This window comes from Aptenodytes forsteri, unplaced genomic scaffold (assembly GCF_000699145.1).
Source record: "Aptenodytes forsteri isolate BGI_AS27 unplaced genomic scaffold, ASM69914v1 Scaffold93, whole genome shotgun sequence".
Classification (NCBI taxonomy): domain Eukaryota; kingdom Metazoa; phylum Chordata; class Aves; order Sphenisciformes; family Spheniscidae; genus Aptenodytes; species Aptenodytes forsteri.
In genome coordinates, this window is record NW_008794665.1 from 5,579,795 (window position 1) to 5,601,954 (window position 22,160).

Here is a 22,160-nt window from a genome sequence, read left to right on the forward strand (position 1 = left end):
GGTTGGACTCGATGATCTTAGAGGTCTTTTCCAACCTCAATGATTCTATGATTCTACTACTGAGATCCCATAGTATCTCCTCTTGTAAAGCCTAGCATGTTGTAGTCCTTCTGTCTGAAAATATTATTATACTCCTGCTTCTCAGAAAGAGGGGTCAAAATGGGGTACAGCCACTTTGTATATTGTCATAATGGAGATCAGAGCTTTTGCGCTGCTTGAATTTTAGGCATGTAATGGAAGGAGAACAGTGAATCAGAAGTACTTCATGTGGCCTAGCTACATTGGTGCTTTCAGCACCCAAACAATGGTTATATTGTAAGCAGTCTAGCCCAACCATCTAGACTGGGAGATAAAGACTTCTTTAAAAGTCACTTTAAAAGTGACTCTGAACCCTCTTAGCATTGTCACTCTTCAACATTCAACAGAGTGGTTGCCCTGCCTTGGCTGTCCACTCCACTGTGAAGGAAGGCTAAATTTTACCACCCTTTGTTAGATGGAGTAAATCTTTCTTCAGTTGGGTATGCAGGAGGGGGTTTGGGCAATAGTTGCCTTTCCACATGAAAGATAATAATAGAATAAAGGTCTGTGCATAGTTCTAGCATGCAAACTACTGCCAATAAAAATCTAACAGAATTGGCAGTATAAAAAGCAATATACTGTAGTAACATTTGAGAGCTTTAACCTATTTTAAGTCTTTATTGTACTAACTATAATATAAGCAGAGATGGTAATTCTTGCCCCAGAGGTTTTAAAGCCTAGAGAACAAATCAGGTAAGTCATATATTGCAAGAAAGACAGGATGTGAACGTTGGCATAAGTAAGCCTATGTTGTGAAGACCTGGTGCAGCTTTGCTGATGATGTGAGGTTTTGGGGGTTTTTTTTGGTGTCAGACTCTGTGTTCACAGACAAATGGTAACAACAGACATGTAAGAGGAGAAAATACAAGGAGTGAGAAAGCCAGAAGTTTCACTTTTCTGTTAACCAATCATCTTGATGTAACCATGGATAGACATAAGACCAAAGATGGCATTTGAAGAAATGTAAGATAATAGCTGTGCAGATTATGTAGGGGAGAATGTTTTACATGACTAAGGAGGAAAATGCAAGAAACCTAAGGGTAGTTTAAGGTAGAAAGAGATATCATAAAGAATGGAAACACTGGCTGACTGAGGTTAGTTATTAAAATTCTAGAGCAAGGACATAGGGATTGGTCAAGTTTTTTCTTTGATACAGTTGGCATCTAATGTAAAAGCAAAGGAGAGGCACTGGGAAAACTGAAGACAAGTTTACTGTGATCAGTGTTGAAGCATGAAGATGGCTTTCGCAGTGTTTTATGTGCGGATTTTTTTTTTTTCCCCAATCACTTCAAGGGGAAGAAAATTGCAGACCCTAGAGCCTGAAAGGCATTTTGGCAGCAGTCAAGATGCTGAATAAGAATATGCTATTTAAGTTTTTGTTGTTGTTGAACAGCTATTGATACAGGCTGTAAAAACACTGAGGGTGGGAAAATATCCGCAAAGCAGGTATTTCTCCTTTTCTACTACTGTTAAAGAAAGCTCATACCTAATTGCGGATGTGATCTGGTGTCTTTTCTGAAGTGACAGGGAATATTTCATTGCATTTACTGGACAATTAATCTGATCAGATCTCAAAAGCACTGCAGAGCTTGTTCCATTGATGGAGTGCAAAGGAGTGTTGTACTACAGAAGTGATGCTTTTACCTCAGTTTTTTGATACTGTAGTTGAGATCAAATTTAACAGAAGAAAATGTGATCCTCCTTACCATCCAGTATAAAGCTGTCCACAAAACCAGGCTGTCTTCCTGGATCAACATGTTTAGTAATTTCACATTTAACAGTTTCTAATTGCCGTACTTGTCTCACAGTCATCCTTGCACTGGTTGGAGAGCTCCTGCCAGTAGCAGTCTGATATATAAGGTCAGGTCCCTCAGCTCTTGGAGTTTACCAATTTGCTTTGAAGAGAATGGAACTGTGTTCCCCAACATCCCTACCTGTGGATCTGGCTAGATGCCATCTTTTGTATGGTCAGGCACCCCTGGTGGTACCCGCTATGTGTAAAGGATTGATAAGACTAGGCAGAACATGAGTAAGGTGATATTTAACTCTCAGTGAGATACCTAGGTTTCTTTTCTAAGATGGTCATATGAGTCAAAGAGTTGAGCATGGAAACATAGTTTCCATGGGTAATTTATTATGTTTAATGATAATGGTTAATTCCATAGGACATTTATTTTTTTACGCTAGTATTTTAGAAACTCACCCCCCTGCACTTCAGACGTGTGTCTTTGTTGTGCACCCCACACAAGACTGGAGGCTTCAGAAAATGGGTAATTTTCTTTTTATCCTTAGAAACGCATTCATATTCAACCTCATGCTATAGTTTGGGGCCTCTGTAAGAGGAGACATAAGCACACATAGTATAGGCAGACTACAGCTGATATGCATTGAGAGAGTACATTGTACTTCTATAGTCTTTTTACATTTTGGTAGACTTTGTCAGTGACAGAAAGCAGTATTTGTGAGGGTGATATATTTCACTCTAAAAAGTGTGCAAAGTATGTGCATACCTCTGATTAGCTTTTCTTTTTTAGTAGGATTATTAATTGTCCTAATAAAGTCTTAGGGTAAAATTCTCACTCTAAAACATGGATTTGTAACAGTGACTCTGACTTTATACAGTGTAATTTTTCACTAAAACAGTTCCTTCGTGGTACATGTCTGCTATTGTTTGCATGTAAACAGTTAACAATAGTTGTTCTCTGCTCATGATGACTGCTCTCCCAAGTGTGAATACTTACACCAGCACTGAAGTAAAAACAGCTCTACTGCCATCATAAGCATGTGTAGTCTGGTTAGGACATGCAGTTGTACTACCCATTTTCAGTTGATTCAAATGACATGGCTTACTAATCCGACACAAGTAAAAACTGGAGCATGCTTCAAGTCTGCCAAATGTGTAATATAGTATTTTAGAAATGTTAGCTCCAGCCGCTGGAAGAAAAATGGCTTATTTGTGTTCCCTGTAATAGCGTACTTAAGAACAAAAACACTTACTGTACATCTGTAATTGATGGGAATGTGGAAAAGAAATATTTGCATGGCTCTGAGCCAAGCAGAATTTAGTTTAACCACGTTCCAGGAACTTCCCGTTACAGCTGGAGTATTGAAATTGCTCATTATTACAATAGAAGTACTTTTGTACTTGGCATACCTCTGTTTTAAAATTGTAACCTCTGTTTTGTCATTCCTTTAAAGAATAGCCCCAAAATATACACAGTAATTCATCACTTCTATCTTAAAGAGCAATAGGGTTCCAGAAAAATGAGTGTATTAAAAAATACGTTCAATTTGTCCAAAATCCTGGAAAGTGTCTTTCATTTGCCCTTGTGCTGGGGAATCCTTAGGGGAGTAAGAATTCACTGAGATGGTTAGAGAGAGAGAGAGAGCAGCAAAAGAAGAAGTGGCAACACCACAGCTACTATTTCTACCTTCAAGCCCAGGGCTTTGCTGCGCAGCCTTCTTTGGTGGCTGGTGAGCAGATCTGTGCTCAGGGCATTTACCAGCTTTGCAGGTAGTACCCTTCAGCTCCCATGTCCAGCAGGCTTACCAGAAAGGTGCTCAGGGCTCTTTTGGCAAAACTGAGCTGTAAGAGCTGGCTAACTTGCACGCTGGGTCGTCTGTATGGCACAAGTTCCCTGTCCTTCTTTAAAGGGAAAACCTCTTTTGTGGAACTGGACACCGACAGTGTTGATGTGGGGAGTGTTACAGCCACAGAAGGCAGATCTGGAGTGCCTGGTGGACATGCTGGGAGCTCATCTCCTGGTTTGTGTCAAAACAAAGCACAAGGGAAGGATCACGTAACACGTGGCATGCTTCTGTTGATAAGCTGTATGAATGGGGGGGAAGAGATTTTCCCCTTTTAGTACCAGTGTTATATGCAGGGTCATTAAATGCTAAAACATCACACCCTTTAAGAACCTGTATAAATGTGTGCTTCCACAAGTGGTAGTGTCTGCCTTCTCTGTCAGAAATCCTGCATTTCAAACACTCCTTGAAAATGTCTCCTTTGTGCTGAGGGGACGCTGCAAGACTTGATCCGTTTGTGTTAAAGTTATTAAATTGATGGAGCTGTCCCTAAAAGAGTCTTTAATGGGGATTATGATAAAGTTCAGTTTCAAATGTGCCAGCAGTTTATTAAGCGAATTGTATTTTTCTTGCATTTTAGCACAAAACCATCTAAATGGACATTCATTTCCAATTTCTACATGTTTCATTATAGTTTAGATGAAGTAATTTCCTCGTCTGTAGCATAAAAGAGGGATATCACTTAACATTCTGCGATAGCATCCTGAATTGTTACTTTGTCTTGTGATTTTATTCCTCTATAGAACCAGGTACTTTAATATTTTCCTTAATTGCTTTTAGGTTGCATTGCTTGAATCAAGTGTGTGAATTTAAAACTAGTAAGAGACATTCAGTAGGATACCGGCAGGAATCGTTGTCTCAGACTATCTGAACAGGGGAAACAGTGAGCCTTTTGAGTTTAGTTGATCCAGCTGATGGCTCAAATGCGAGTAAGAAAGGCCAAAGTACTTTTGCTTTCCATTAGCCGCAGACTCGAAATATATCTGTGGTCAGTTAGTACCCATGGTAAGTACCCATGGTACCTCGTTAAGCCGCAGTAGTTTGCTCGGGTATTGGGGCCCTATTTCAAATGTTTGTCTTTTGCATATGCTCTGTCCCCAACAACCAGCTTGTTGTTCTTGTCACCAGCTGTGGTCTTCTAAGCCTATGTAAAAGTTCTGCCTCCAGAAAATAAAGAAATCACTTAGATGACGTTCCTATCCAGCACACAAAGGAAGACTTTAAAAACTAGATGAGAAAAAATTTCTAAGCATTATGTCACTAATGAGGGAAGTATGTTCAATTTGTGACCTAACCATTTAAAATTGGAGGTCGCACTGATAGCCAGTTTAGGCATTTATGCTTCGGTACAGGAGTAATTCTTTGTTCGGGCACTTTGGGTTGCTAATTTCTCCCTTCTTTTACGAAGAACTGTGCTGCTGAATGTGTCGTGGTCAGGAAGATTACTGTGTACCACTTGTAGTATACATCACAGTTTCTAAGAAGAATACAATTCAGAAAGTGTTTTATTGGTTGTTTGATGCAAATAACTTCTGATTGTTGGCTTTGGCCTTTAAAGTAGATTCCTAGGGCTGACATAAATGTTATATAAAAATTGAAACAGTCACTTCATGTTGCCACCACACAGTCGAGACAGCACAAATTCATTTTTATTTTTAAAATACCTTCTAATATTTCAGAATTGGTTGCCTGAAATCTAAGGCAGAAAATGCAGGTTAATTGAGCTTTTTTTAACCTGCCCAAGATCTGTGGCCAGGCCTGTGGCAACCCATGGCAGAACAGTGAACTGATGGAAGAATCTTCTTCCTCTGCCACCAGCAAAACTCTGGATTTCTTGTTTAATATAATTTTCTGTCTGCCTGCTTCAGGGATCCCTTAGGCAGCTATTGAAAATATAATAGGTATTTAATTCTGTACATATTGGTGAAGTTCCTTTAGAATTGCATAGATTGAGACAGTGCCCTGGATAGGCCTTTCACAAGAAGCTTGGTTTTTTTTCCAAAAGGGAGAGTTACATCAATTTCTTTCTAACTCCGTTGAGGTACATCCTGCAAAGTCTAGATCCATGGTTATGGAGTTCACTGCTGTTAGCAGTTCCCTCAGTAGCAGAGATAAACATAATCATACAGGTGGTCATAATTTTCACTTGTAGCCTGTTTTATGGAAGACACATGTTTTTGAGAAGTTGGGGGGCGAGGGGGGAAGTTTTTGTTTCTGAAATGCCAAGCTACCTTTTTATAAATTTTAGCGAACGTAAAGGACAGGCAGGGATGTAGGTTGGCAAGTAATTCCTCACTGTACACCTCTCCTCTCTCATCTCTGTCTTATTTTGAAGTGAATGTTTGAACCAGAATACAGAATTTCTTCAAGTGTCTTCAACTTGATGAAATAGAAGAGAATCTACAAAAATGGTGTATTGTGGAAATTGAGGGTACTTTTTTCCTCAGTTGTTTTATGCGAAAAGAATCTTACCTGGCTTTGTAGCTACTGTTGCCAAATGATAATAAATCTTTAGACAGCAGGAATGCCTTCAACAAGGGTTCTCATTATTTGCTAGGGAGTTCTAGAAGCTTATCAGGAATCAGCTTTTTTGAACACAAAAGTATTATTCTTACATTTATGTTTAGCTTTATGTTTCTGTAAAAGGCTATATGATACAGCAGAGCTCACCAGCATGAAACTATTGTATTTTTAAATCTGGTTGCAATATCTTCCCGAGATATTAATTTTCTGCTGGGGAAGGACCACGTGTAGAAAGATGAAGTGGATATATATTAAAGAATCTTAAATGAAATTAATCTGATTGCTATCAATATTTGTTTAATTACTTTAAATGCTACTGTAGTATTGCGCTGACCCATAGCTCATTGCTTTCAAATAGCTGGAAGAGTATGTGAAAAAGAAAAGGATTAGTCAGGTTTCTGAAATTCGTGCTAATCCACTAGTGATTCCTCAGTGAAGTCTGCTGGGATTTTATTCTTGCCACAATATTTTAACGTTCAGAAATGGTGGTTACATGCATCCTTCAGTACACTGGAAGTTACTTAACTGAAATTAATAAGTGAACATATTCTTTGATACTTTTTTAGTGACTAGATATTCACAAATCAAATTCTTAAACTTCTTGAGGAACTGGAGCTAAGTCCTGTGAGCTTCTGTCAACAGATATGCAAAATGTTATCCTATGATTTCCATCAGATGTTTGTTCACTGGGTTCTCTTTCTTTTCCAAAATTGCTGTGGAGAGGCTTCCCATTATCAGTGCTTGGTGTCTTATGTTTAAGATTTGCTTTGGGGAGCTTATTATTTTTACTTTTACTGGCTGACAAGGTTTCCCTCTTCTCTTTTCCACATGTTCTCAGAGGGACATGTTCCCTGTAATAACAACTTGCTGACATACTGCCTTTTGAGGTCAGACAATTTATGTTCTAGTGAAGAGATAAGGTACAGACTGAGCATGGAAAAGCTTGGCTTTAAGGAGAAAAGGCTAGATTTCTCATTTTTTAAAAATCACAGTCATTACACTAAACACATTTTTAAAGTTTCTATGTAGACTTTTATTCAGGCTAGAACCTTGCACCTTAACTGTGATTAAATCTTCTATCGTAACTATGCAATTGAGTACAACCTTCTTGCAAAAAGAATGATAAATGGAACTGCAGATTTGGAAACCTTACTTCTGTATGAGATGCCTATTGAAATTTGTGTGTAACTTAAAATGAACTGGGATGGTTTTTCCAAAGAATTGGCTGGTGTTTTGTCTCCTCTTCTGATATTCTGTAACTATAATAGTGACACAGTGGAAGTCAGTTATTTGCAATTCACCGTTGCAAAAAGCCTTTACAATTTTTAAGGGAAACCTGAATACTAATGGAATTTCAGGCAAAATGCTTGCGACTTAGAAGCAGGGAAAATGAAAAACGGTTCTGTAATTATACCTCTGTTCTTACATGTATTTAGGATTGTAAAACCAAGGGATTTCCAGAGGTCTTTCTGACCGTTTTGTTGACAGGGCAACATCAGCAAAGATACTTAGCTAAGGGACTTTTTGGGAAGGTGGGGTGGGGAGTGTCCAGTTTTTCAGAAGTAGTATTTAGGCTGAAAAGAATCATCAGTATAATTCATCTGCATTATTAGGCTCTAAATTTGTTTGAACATGTGAAAAACATTTGGCTAAGCTGTTTATGAAAATGAAAAATGTAAATACAATACTTTACAGAAGTGAGAGAAAATAAAAGTGACGATGTTATGTTGATCAATGGGATGCCTATGTCAAATCTGGCCTCCGCATCTTTAAAGAAGTGTGGAAATAAATATGTTCAGGTAGATAAAGACTCTACACCAGCCTGAGGAGGTGTTAGAAGGTATATGGTAAAGATATGTAGAATAATGACTGTTTTCAAAGTAAATTAGCTGCTTCTGCTTAACCTCTCTCATGGTAAGTGCACAAACAAATTTTATATGAAATACTGTTCTGTATAAGATGTAATTTCTATTCAGCTAGTTAAGATACCATTGAAGCTAGAAGCATAGGAAGGATTCAACAGACGAGATTTTTGTGGATGTTGAGAACTTTTAGTCACTATGTGGTATGTTGCTTTCATCATGAGAATCCTCTACCCGAGTTACAAACCAGTTGCATGAGGTTAAGGAAGAATTTTTCCCAGAGAGAAGCTACCCCATAGTTGTCCATTAAAACAATTGTTCCTTGCACCTTTCCACCAACTTTCCTGCACTGACTGTTCCAATAACTGTATTATTAGGTGAGAAGATTGGCTTTTTATTTCTTCTTCCTCAAATACAGACATCTCGGAAGCCCTTACAATGCAAAGGAAAGGTGAAATAATCTAAAATCATCTGCTTAGCTCCAGGTTTACTACAGAAGGAAGGATTGCTGGGGCATTCCAATGGAAAGTCTAGAAGCAAGTTTTGGGTCTTGCCTCTGTCAGTTGAAGCAATTTGAAGGTATATGTATAACTGTCAAAAAGCAGGTTTACCTTGGTATAGTATATGCTCTCAGTGAGACTGTCTGGAGTATGCCCTTTGGCTGCCTCCCAGTGATCTGGAAGGAATCAAACATCTGTCATATCTTACAAGTTGTTGAGCACAAAGAAAGATAGCATATCAATGCCTTTCTCCAGCCTCTCAGAAGGGGAAGAAACAGAAACAAAAAAACCCACAGAGCAAAACTGTAATAAGTGGTTTTCAGCTTCGTGGGGGAAAATGAAGGAAAACTAGGAGGGTAAAGGAGCTGTTAAAGTTATTGTGGTAAATATAATCTGTGAGCCAAAACCGCGTACCTTTTGAGTGACACTGTGAGGTCTGAAGGGAGCTTTTTGATCTCAAAGCCCTAAGAAAAACTAGGTGGAGAAGCAAGAATTAATGAGTAAAGTTAGGTAAGAGGCTTGCCATGTCCTTAGCAATCTGAAGGTTCAGAGCTCTGCACAGATCTAATAGTGACTTACCAGACTTTCCTACAGCTGTAATTTATTGCTTAATTAGAAAAATTGTCTTTAGGCTCTACATCAATAGAATGACCATTAGGGAAAGGCATTTCTCAAAGCTACCAAGCCCATTATGTGGAAACTGCTTAAGAAAATCCATTTCTGCCCTGCATAGTGTTAGTTCTGTTTAACACAGCCATGCACAGTCTCAATTTATAATTCTGTCTGAGGACCCTGCACAGAAGGCAAACTCTTTATTTTGCCTTCTATTCTTCCCACCCCTATATTCTGTTTTACAATAAATGATTCAGTATTTCATTGCCAGGATTCTAGGGTGTCTAGCAATAATCGCTTCCTTTTCTTATGTTTGATGCTAACTTAAAAATGGTTTCTGAGTTCCCACACTCTACCAAACTCAGAAGAACATGCAACGATTGACATATATATGTTCACTTTCATGAAGAAAGTCAATATGTTAATAGATTGCTTTATAATACATGTTTAATAACCATCACAATGGTTAATTGAATATTGTATTGAATATAATTGAAATTGTATGCTGTGTCTGTAACAGACATGGGCAGCCTTCCTTAACCCCATGAGCTACGTGCCAGAATCCTCTTGTGGCTGGCAGCAGCAGTGTATGTATGTCAGAGGTTTGGGAGTTGTTCTCAGGCAGAAGTTGTTAATGATTCTCTACAGCTCTTACTGTGAGTGTGAGGCATATAACTGGACCTTAGCACTCTCTGATGATGCCAGTCTTATGAGCCACATTGGCTTGATTTTACTTGCTCCTGAGATTTCAGGTTATTTTGCTGCTCTTGTATGGTCTTGGGGTGACCTGGGAGCTATCCTTGAAATATTAGAGAACTGCTTAAGACCTGCAGTTGGCCACCTGCAGCCTTCTGAATTCCAACTGAATTCATCTGCTGTTAATAAATACCACTTTCTGAGAGCCACAAGAATGAAAGTAGGCAGGAAAGTCTCCTGCCATATGGAAGACACTAGCAAGTTCCCTTCAGGCTACCTAGGAAAACACAGAAATCGGTATCTGTACCAGACATGGAAGTAATAGAAGAGTGATTCCTAATTGGATCACTTAATCAAACCTTCAAAGATCTTTTTTAATGAGATATATTTTTTAGAAATGCTGTCAGTTGATAGCATGTACTGTCTTACGTAAATGGGTCAAAGGATTGAACAAAAGTTTCCATGGAGACTTTATATGACTCCAAGGTGCTTTCCAAATTAATTAAAGTCTTGTGTTGCAAGGAAAAGAGGTTAAAGGTGACAAAATCTAGTACTGGTATATAGATCTGCAGTCAATTCTGTCTGGCTTGTCCTAGAGACACCTGTCATCATTGACAACACAATCAGTGAAGTTATAACTGTAAAAGCTAGTGATTTTTATAGATTTCTTTGTTCCTCTCTTCAGAAAAGTTAAACAAGACAGACCTACGTGCAGGTCTGAGCTAATCATACACATACAGAACAAGAAAAAAAAGCTTCCTTCTGGAAAATCCAAAATAGATAATTTCAGAATTCTGAAAGCAATCATGATTGAGCTCATTAGTGAGAACTCTTCACCTCCTTTTTTCCAGATTATTAATTAAAGAATAGTTTTTTTTTCTTTTGTGCATATTAAACGCACCCATGTAATGCAAAGAGAAAGATAATATTTCTTACTAGTTTTTTAGTAAATAAAATGACAAAGAAGCAAGTGTGCATATATAGTACGTTGGGACTGCATCATGTTGTGTTGTGGCTCATGAAATATGATGTGTTTAGTGGGAACTCAGTGAAACAGGCTTCTATCAGACCCTTGACTGTGAATCATTACTGAAGAAAAAGTAATGCACAGTGCCAGGAGCAAAATGCAGCACGTTGTTCAGGTAGCACTTAACTAGGAGGAGTAGTTAAAAGACTTATTGGAGTTGAAAATCTCCAGAAAGGTGGTAAACAACTGGGTAGGGTTTTAACAGTGATTCACTCTATATTTGCAAGCAGTAGATGCCAGCAAAAAGACGAGATGGTAGAAGTGCATGAGCAGAGGCTTTAAGCAACCTTGGAAAAATGCAGAGCTGGTGGGCTACTGTTGAACAAAAACATCCATTCCACAGACCAGAAATAACATACCCAGGGCATAAATGAACAAAACCATACCTTCATAAGAACTGAAGTTTTAACTACCTACCACAGTAAAGGTGAAAAAGAGATTTGGAACAGAAGAAGATACAGGGATTTGCACTTACTTGGAATTGAGAATTTGTTCTTAGGGAATTATTTCTAATCTGGCTTTTTCCATCAGCAACTGAAGATCACTGGGGGTGAAAATATACATTGGACAAGGTATGCTGATCTAAGTAGAGATGGAGAAGCTAAAAATGATCATTAAAGTGTCTGGAGTTCTGAGGTACTGTGACTGTGAGCATCAAACTAAGTTTTACTGTGTGGCACCATGTTCTCATAAGCATATGGTCAAAATTTGGTGCTTGTGGATTATGTAACACGGCCACTAGCAAAAATAAACACCATTGTACCAAGCAAATGAGGATTTAGCAGGATTCCAAGAATGTTAAAAGATTAATATCCTTTTGAAAAGCTTGTGTTAAATGAAATGGATCATAAATGGTTTTACTGCTGTTGCCCAAGAAGTCCGTGAGGACTCACGGGAAGGCTAGCTATGGATTCATGATCTGAACACCATACATGGCAGTCTGGTTATAAAGGACAAATTGAAAAATATGTATTGGCTTTGGAGAAAATGAACTTTGATCTGCTGCAAAAAGGACTATGGCGGGTTTGTGGATAGTAATGATGACAATAGTGCAAAGCAACAAAGGTTGCATAGTCCCAATTATTACTATAATGAAAAGGTTTTCTGCTATGTAGGTGGGATTTATTCTCTTTTTTAATGGGATGAGACTGGAAACTTTTATATTGTTTTGGGTGAATACATTATAAAGGATACAAAAGAATACGAATGCATTTAAGAACAGAAAAATCTGTGGCGGGGGGGCAGAGATATTTTATACTTGCATTGAGTGAACCATATGATAGGAGACACAGCTAAGACTTTTCATATATGTCAAAAATATAGGCCAGGTGAAGTGAAAGAATTCATTGTTGATAGTTTATGAAGAATTAGCTCCCTGGAGAAAAGTAAACACAGGTTTGTTTATACTGCTGGGGGCAGGGGGAATCATGTGTTCTATTTTTGTATTCTCACTTCCCTAAGAGAGCTTCAAAAGATCTTTCAATAGCTCTCACAGCAAATGTAGATAAACTAGTGATTGCATATATCAGATCTTGATTTTGCTGGATAACACTATACTTCACCTAATAACATATGAAAATTGACCATATTTATGTGGGCAAGAGTGAAAGGCTTTGCAATTAGATACAGGTTTAAAAATTTGAGTGCTGCTATTCATTATTTTCATTCTCAAAAGGCTAGTGAAAAGTGATATTAAAAAGTAGCTATATGCTAACAGGCTGTAGAATTATACTTGGATCTGTATTAAATCCTGTAAGCTGGCAGAATAATGCAAATGAATCATGGATTGTCATGTTCTGTAACCAAAAAGTTTGTGCTCTTGGTAGCAGAGGACAGTTGCTGTAAATGTGAAGGGCTACAGCAACAGAGGTCAGTCAGAACTCAACATGAATTTGTGATCTAGCAGCTCTCTACACAAGACTGTATTTAGAGTGGTCTCAGTGACTGCAGATATCAGTGTTCTCACAAAAAATAGTGGACTATTTTGCAGAATAACAGGAGATTACCATAAAAAGCTGAGGCATCAGAACTGCAGAATCTAACCCATCCAGAAGAAAGAAATGGGTTGTTGATACTTGACAGCAGCGATGTTGACATATTTTAGAAGACTTGGAAATCTACCCGCATTTACAAGGAATCATGTGGAGTATTTAAATGCTACTGTTTGTTTAATTAATAAATTGATTGTAAGAATTTTAATTGCCAAGAACTCTAGCTTCATGATGCTCGTTTCAAACATTTTCCTTGATATTTTGTGAGACTTGAATTCATCACATCGTCAATAAGTTTGTGAGTCATTTTTGATATTCAGAATTGTAATTTGACCTTTCTTTTGGATTTCTCTAGTTACAGATATTTCCATTTCTAATACTTAATAGTTGGAAAATTTTATTGTGTTTGTTATAATTCAGTTAGCAGTGAAATGTTAATTGAATGCTGCTAGTTAGTTTAGATAATAGCTCTAGATTAATTTACAGATTTTTCTGATTGGAGCAAGTTTTGTTAGATTGGTACACAAATTATTATAATGGTCTTATAACTGTTATTGATTCTATTGGTACTACGCCAAGCTCATACCATGCTGCTATATAGGATAGGAATGTGGTTAAGAATTGTTCCCGAGTGATTTGGGGAGTAAATGCTTCCATGGTTACTGAATTCTTCACTTTTTGGTCTCGGCATTTAGAGGAAATGTGTATGAACATCCCTATCTCTAAATTAATGTCAATAGTGTGATTTAACAAAATTATTCAGTCTTTGGCTCATAATATTTGCAGTTCCATTTTTAGTGAAACATTTTGTAATTTTAAAGATGTTCTTGATTATATCCTTCAAGTGTTGCTTTAGATGTAGTATTCACATATCTGTATAGTTTGTATGTAAAAGTACATGGTGATCTTTCCTAGAGCTCAGACACATGAAACATCATGCATTAAAATGTGGTATTATGAATAACAACTAGAATTATCTCACATTACAAAAATCTGCCAGTATTTGTTGTCCTATATATCAGTGATTAATTACCAAACTGTATTCTAAATTTTCGTCCCAGCTCAAACATGTTTTAAGCATTGCATGCTCAGGGTATGGTAAGGTAAGGTAACTTTTTTCAAGATTTAAAGGTTGAATTTTATTTGGTAAATACACATATTATACAGATTAGACACCCTCTGTTCCCATCACTTTGCATGATCTGCAAAAGTGACTAGAGATCTAAGTTCAGAAATCCCAACAAAATCATTGCACCTGACCCATTAAGCTCATAGTCTACATCTGGGTACAGAAGAGGCATAGGGACAAATTATTTGAGTCACAGACTTTACATGTGTTATTCCGCATTTTAGCTGTCTCTAGGTACCAAGAGGAGTGAATGTCGGAGCAGTGCCTATGAAGCCATTTATTTATAAGAAATGGGCCTACAGAATCTCAGCCTTCCTGGTATTTGCAAGCTTCTGAGTCTAGGTCTGGCTTTCTGTTCTGCCTATCACAGCTAATCTCTGAAATAGGCCAGAGTCATGTGGGTGTGATGCCTGACCCAATAAGAAGTCAGATTCTGTTTGTGATTTGATCCATTTCTAATTATAATCACATTTTTTGATGTGGTGCTGATTAGGGATGAGGTGCAATTTCATTACAGGTTTTTTCCCATTAACACTAGGTTTGTGGATGTTTTAACATCATAAATAAGGAACTTATTCTACCCAAAAACCAATACCAACAATACTCAATCATGGTAGTGATATGCAGCTTTTGAGTAGTGTTTACAGGAACACAAAATTGTGTCTCTCTTTTGTGATGGTGAATCCTCTTTCCCTTGTTCAGGCTGTACGGGATGGTTAGGCGTTATTGCTAAGTAAGGTTGGTTCGACTGAGATGGGAGAGGCCTAAATTTTATTCCTAGAGAAGCTTTAAGTTCTGAGAGAGGCCTTTAATAAATATAATTCTGGGTAACGTGATATTTGTTGAGATCCCAGTTATATCCATGTGAAAAAGCTAAGATTTTTCCTTAAACTGGCTCTTGAAGATACTCATTTTTCCTTTGTCAGTTCTTTTCTTCTGTCTTTTTACTATTACTTTATCTCCATGCACAGGAAGCTGGTAAAAAAAAAGTTGTAAATGTGTCATGTGTCTTTAAACCAGCTTAGTCTTGTACTGTGCTTTGCACTCCGGCTCTTGTAGACTTAATCGGGCTTTGAGAGAATACTCAGCCAATGGAGTATTAGGTCCCTGAAGCATCATAGGTTCAGTGGATGCCACTAGGCCTTCGGAAAGGAGAAAATGTCCTTCAGAAAAGTTCTTCAGTCCTTCTTCAGGAAAAGCTTCTTTTCTGAACCTTTTTATACAAAAAGGGCTGGAGTAAGTAGAAGAATGAAATAGAAGGAAAGCAATATTTAGGTGAGAGTCCTAACGTTATTTGCAAAGCATAGGACAGTGTTGAGCAGAAGGCAGAACATAGAGATGACTCTAATCTATGGACTAAGCAGAGATAACAGGAGGAGGAGAAATCGGTGCAGAAATCTAATACTTATTTTATTAATGATTTCTAAGATATCAATCCGTTCTGCTTCACAGAAGTTCCATATGTTACAGATGTAAAATTTAGATTGGTAATCCGATCATTTTGTTTATTTTTGTCTTCCCCACACCAAAATTTCTGATACTTTATCCCAAAGTTGCTAATGTAATAGAGATGGATTTGTGGGCATCTACCCAATTCTTTACGGTTCTGGCAAGTGGCAGTGCTACAACTTGCTCATGACATAAGCTTATGTCCTTTGGGCTGAATGAGTAGGTGATTCTGTCCCAGGAAACTCAGTAGGTAAAGAATCAAACCACCAGTTGAATACAAAGTTGAAAATTAACTTTGATTATGGTTTTTTGTTAGACCTTGTTGCTATTTTCATTGCAAACCATTTATTTGTTTTTTTTTTTTAATATCTATTCAGTTTATCAGTTTATTCACAGCTACTGCGTTTTGTTATGACTTTGTTCCATAGTTCCAAGCCTGCTATAAACATGTCATAGTTCAGGTGCTTTCACTGTCATTTCTTCTTTGTCACTTCCTACCTCAGTCAAAATTATGTTCTTTTTTTCTATTGATCAGAGAAGCGCAACCCTAATTAAGAAAAGGATGAATGCCACTGGGGCTGTCAGGTTTTATTTTCTACACAGAAATAATAGGAGGGTGTTTTCTAGGGTTAGAGAAAGATAAAGGGAGAAGAAGTCAGGAAATTTTGTTGTATATGTGGGGTTTTTATGTATGTGGGCTTTTTGTTTAGTGCTACCTAAATTATGTAAGCTAATAAAATTATGGTGCTCGTGTAAGATGCTTTTGTATTAACTATGTATGACGTGGATATGTTAAAAAGGTGTAAAGCTATTTTAGTCTAGTGTTAATTTTCTCTGAGCTAGTAGGGCGCTGACTGGTGGACTTGGAACATGATAGAGCTGCTGTTCAGCCTTACGTGTTCTTACTCCACATAGAGAAATGTTTCATACCTTTACATCAGAAGAGTCTCTTTTATTTTGAAGTATGGGTCTCTGACCTCTCTCTCTTCCCCGTTGTAACCCCACTTATTGCCCTCAGTGGGGTTCATAGTACATGTAAATGGTGATACCCTTGGACAATACCCTTGAAATAGCTTCTAGGTCTGGAAAAAAGTCAGCAAGTCTGCCCTTTTGAAATTACAGGTTACCTTATCCAATACTGCTTGTGCTGCTTATCAGCATACAAAAAGAAGAAAAGAAGAAATAGCTGGAGCAGAGGTTCGAGCATAGCTTCACCTGGCATTTTCAGTGATAGCAAGCCGCAGTGATCTGGTACAACAAGAACAGCTATATTTTTGTCTGTTTTCCACACTTTGAGGAATATTAAGGCAGCCAGGCTTTTGATCTTTAGATCACAAACAGGGACTTGATAGTTTTTTGAACACAGGAAATTTGACCTAGGCGGTTATCTAATTGGAGGGTAATGCAGGTCAGAGCATGATTTCTGAAGAGGAGAAGGAATTTTTCTGTGTGACACATGCCATGTCTGTCTTTCTATGGAGAGAAAAGCAGGTAATCCTCTGGGAAAATAATGCAGCTGGCCTAGAAAAGAAGGAAAAGTAGGGATCCTGAGGTTAACAGTGGTGGACACAGAAGGATAAGAGTATTTTGTAGGTTTTAAATGCCAGTGTGGGAGCTGTTAAAAAAATTTTGCAACTGTATGCATTTTCCAAGCGAATGAACGTGTTCTACAAGAAAATGACTAGAAAGATTAACCAACTTCATAAAAAAGGAGACATGACTGCTAAATTTGGAATTTAAATTCAAGTATAGCTTGTTTTCCTGTGTATTCATTCAAAAGGTAGCCTTTTTCCCAGAGATTTTTGTTCCTTGTTGTATACAGACTTGCGCTATTTTGATCATACTGGTCTTCTCAGTGAAATAGATTATTCTCTAGGTAATCAGTAGCTGTTCCACCACATACAGGCTTTGCCATTGAACTTCTGTATCTTCAAATCCTGACTTAGCTGAATAAACATAGTATTCTCATCAAATGATCACAGCCTCATTGTAGCTGGCTGTGCAAGGTATTCCTGTGTGCGTACCCTGTACATTTCCTTCAAAAAAACGTGAGCACTTACGTGACAGAATAGAAAATTAATTCTAACTACTGTAGATAAATCTGCAATATTAAAAGCTGGCAGACGGGAGACATTATTTGACAATCAGTATTTTTTAAGTGCTTCCAAATCTTAGTCCTGCTGTAAATCTAGTAGACTGGAGATGAACAGCTAGAGATGAATACAACTAAAAATGCTTATGTAAACCTCTGTTTGCAGATCAAATGTATTATAAAAGAATACATGTGCAGGTGGGCTCATAGGGAAGGAAAGTTTCAAACTTCTAAGTGGGAAGGACTGAAGAAGTAAAAACTATTTTTACAGAAGTAAAACTTATTCTGAAACTTAGGAAAAGTCTAGGTAGACTTTTGTGTTTGCTTAGTGTGTTTTGCCTGGTGCGATTTCTCTTTCTGCTTTTCTCTGCCACAAAGTCTGTGGACATTTAGGTGGGTTAAGGACCTATAGAATGAGATGCTACTGTGTATTACAGTGATAGTTTGAAAACATTTAACAGATGGATTCTGTTGTTAATTGTACAGTCACAAAATTCACAACCATATTAAGGGAATAGAGTAAATCCAGTGACAACTGAGATATGTTATCCATTTGTTTATATTTAGATGATTCATCATATATTCTGTAATTTGCCAAGTCTATCTAACAGCAAAGAACAGCTACCTTTAGGTGATGAAAAACAGCAGCAATCTATTAAAAAAGAAGAAAAAAAAAAAAGAGAGCAGGACAAAATATCAGAAGGAAACCCTTCAGAACAAAATTAGTCCTGGAAGCTATATTTGACATCCAGTGGAAACAGCGTGGCAAGGCTCCTGCTTGGTTTTTGTGCTGCCATGACCAACAAAATGTAGTCAATAAAGAGTAGTGAAAGTCAAAAAGCACTTTTTTTGGCTTCTGAGTCATGTCCAAAATTGGTTTGTGCATGTTATCTCGCCTCTCATTTTCATAAGGAACTGTAGGCTGTTCTTCAAAAAACTGGGGGAAGTGGCCAGTGTGTTATACCATATATGCAGTGAGATGGCGAGTTTTTTTGAGAAGCCAGACTGCATATGAGGAGCTTGAGGAGAGGTTACATATCTGCTATCGCTCTCCAATCTCCATGGTACAAAAGAGTTGTATAAGAGGGAAAAACGAAGGCAAAGGAAAGGACCTGCTTTCCCTGCCACTTTATCTGTCTTGCCCCTCCTTTCTTCCTTTTCTGGATGTTTTTGAAGGCTCCAAAGAGCAGCAGATTGTGCAAGTCTAGGGATAGTCTAGTTCTGTGTTTGCAGTTCCCAAAACTTGCAGTATTACCAAGATGTTTTGATTGGGGCTTTCTAAATGGTGTTTACTGTAGCTGATGATTCATTCACAGCTGTTTCAGTAACTGTTACTGTATCGTTTGTACATTTCATACAAAACAGACAAATTAAGTTTGGCAGTGGCTCATGCAGTAGGAGCCCAAGATTTGTAACTGATGCAGGAGCCCTGTCTCTTTGGTGAAACCATCAGATAAGGAAGGCCTTTGGACTTCAAGGAATGTTTTTGGTTTTAATTTCTGATATTGTGGATCTGCCGTGTCTCCTACGAATGGATCAATGGAGGGAAGAGCCTCCCTGTCCTTTTCCTGCTTGACTGTGAGGGGAGGAATGGTTTGCTGTCGATCTATGCACAGTTGTCCTACCCAGTTTCCCTTATGTTGTAGTGCACACTCAGAACCTCCTTCTTATTGTGGGATCGTGGCAAAAGGCCAGCACATAAACGTTGAGAGAAACTTAAGGGTGCCTGCAGGCAGGCCGGTGGGATTTTCACTTCACCACCCTCTTCTGACACTGGTAAATTGCACAACTCAAATTGTGATTTTTATACTGCAACAGTTTGGAAAAACTCACAGATTGATCCGCAGATGTTTACTGAGAATTTCAGAATAACAACATGGGATTTGTTACTATCAGAATTGCTGGGGCTTGTGCAGAAGGCTCTTTCTGGCTCCATTTTTGCATGCTAGTATGTGTATTTTTAATCCAATTTAGAGACCAGTGCCTGTCTGAATTTGCTAATCTGATGTCTGCTAATCCGTATTTGGGGTTTGGGATTCCCCACTCTGTTCTGGGTTACCCATTCCACAAGCAGAGATAAGTCATACTCTTCTTGTGAGTCTGTTAAGACTCTTTTGGAACTGGAAGTGGAGGTTCTGCAGTGTCATATGGTAAGAAGAGTGCATACTAGTTGTCTCTAATTCAGTTGCTTGGGGAAAAAGCTGCAGCACTTAATCGTTCAGAATTGAAAAGGCTGAAAGAAAAGGAAACTTTGACAAATGTGATTTTTAAATACAAATTATTATTTTTTAGCCTAATGCTTAGAATTACTGGTTTTTAGTTCTTAACCCACAATAATTTTAACTAATATAGCACCATATTATGCCCAATCATTGGTAATATGCTCTAACATTAGTGATGGTGATAATGTATTATCCTTCTGATTTATTATTCATCAAATTAATCCCTTGGATATTTCTTTTAATTTCATTTGCCTTACTTCTGGAGCTAGTCTATCTTTAGATCATTGTATGCAGGAGATCTGCACACCTTTTAGCAATTTTTACAGATTTCTCAGTAACAAAGAATTATTTTTTGTTTTTCCTGTAAGGCCTATGTATTAGTAGAGAACTTCCTCTTTAGAAGATACTTTTTAAGGGAGCTGAAATGTTAGACATACAAACCTGCTACAGATACATTTTTGAAAACATAAAAAACTGAAATCAGTATTCACAAAACATTTGAGTGTGGTTCTTTACGAAGTGTTCTGTGTTTTCTCTTTTTTTAATTTTTCTTTTCTGTGAGCATTCTAGAAAATGCTTAAACATCAGAAACAGCCAGAACTTGATGCAAGCAGAGTAAGACTATCAGAGTGAAATATCCCATTATGGAATCAGCAGCATTATTTGTTATGGCACCTTCATGAGAGATTTTAGTAGTGACTCTCATTTATACCCATATAAGAGATTACAACCAAGGCAAATATGGCTAGCCAGGAGTGTCTTCTCTGTAAAGGGCTCTTCTCCCTCTCTACTGTATAACAATATTTACCAAAACGGCCTTTCTCTGGTACTTTAATAATTGCCATTGCTAGTTGAGAAACATCACTCCCAGGCCTTGCATATTTGTTTGTTTATTTTAACTTTTTGCATATTTATTTATTTGTCTTAAGCTTTGAGCAAAACAGTGCAGGGCTTTAATAAAACAAATGCAGAGATGAAGGTCAACATGTAAGGAATAGACAAGCTGTGAGAGAACTTGAGGGTGTTCAAATTTTAAAGCTCTTTGGCATTTTTAAAATACTCTTAATGTTTAGAGCATAGTTTCTTATTTACGTTTCTGTGCGTGCTTACACATGCCTAAAATGCTGTATTAGCTGTGATTTTGAAGATGGCTTCAGCTAAAAATATTTGATGCTGACTGTCAAAATACTGCTGAGGGACAGAGTCTGATTTCACAGGACTTGATGATGTTTTCTAAGCAGATGTTTCCAGTTTTTATAATACTATTGATCTTATTTCTAGCAACACAGCCTGAACTGGTGCAAATACGTTCAGATGACATATGTATGTGGGAAGTAGTTTTGTCAGAATGTCTCAAGCATGGTTGTTCTAGAGATGTGTATGACAGCAGGTCACTATTTAGCCATCAGTATTCATGGCTGAAGTATATTTTAGAGCATAGATTTAATTTGACTTGACACGTGGCAGAAGACATCTGTCATCTGTTGTTTTTATCACTTCCCCCTACTTGTATATTTTTAAAATAATAGAAAAATAGGGGAAAATGTGTATTAAAATTTTTCTGACAAGAAAATGTTGTCATTTAACCTTTTCGCCTTAGTGCTGATTTCACAGAACTTTAATTTTAAGCCCTTTTTAATTTTTTTTCATTTTTATTTTATTTGTATAACTTATTGAAAAGAATTGTCTCCTTTTTGCAGCCCAAGCATTGATTAATTTGATCCTAATTTGTGGAACTAATGCCGGTAATGCAGTTCTTTTCATTCCATCAGACAGGCTGAAAGATTACCATTTTCTGCACTCTTTTTTTTATTGTTCTAGTAAAGCAGTGCAGTTATTACATTTCTCCTATTTTTAGAAGTAAAAGGATTGCAAAGAAACTTTCAACATCAGCTGAAGATATTTTTCATTTGGAGATGAGGAAGCTCCTGACCTGGGTCAGAAGTTATAGTTTCGTCTAACCTCTGCAGAAGTTGCAGTATGAAAAAAAACTTTCATAATTCTAATACATATATAACATAGTATTGAAGTGCAGATAGAATCTTATCCTTTTTATTCATGTCTCATCTCATTAAACTGGGTCCGGTTCGTATACATATATCTATGGATTTATCATAAATATTCTGTATACATGGCTGAGGAGGTAGTCTTGTGTCATGTTTGCTGAGTATTTGCTACAGTACTTCTGTATATAGCAATGCATACAGCTGGAGAGAGCCAAGTTGTACACCACTTTATATCTGCTTTCTGCTACAAGAATACCGAAAGATAAGACCAGGAGTCTGTTTCCTGAAAAAAAAGTTTGCTTTGGTGGCATTAGACCCAGGAGTAGGAGCTCTTTAGAGACTATAGGGAAGAGAGGTTAGATATCCTTCAGTGTTTGGAACGGGA

General features: G+C 37.5%; 1 protein-coding gene across 1 annotated transcript in view; it reads left to right on the forward strand.

Moving 5' to 3' along the window:
* The window catches only part of BANK1 (B-cell scaffold protein with ankyrin repeats 1), a 246,241-nt gene that overhangs the window by 160,819 nt on the left and 63,262 nt on the right, over nucleotides 1–22,160 (forward strand). The window lies entirely within an intron of this gene.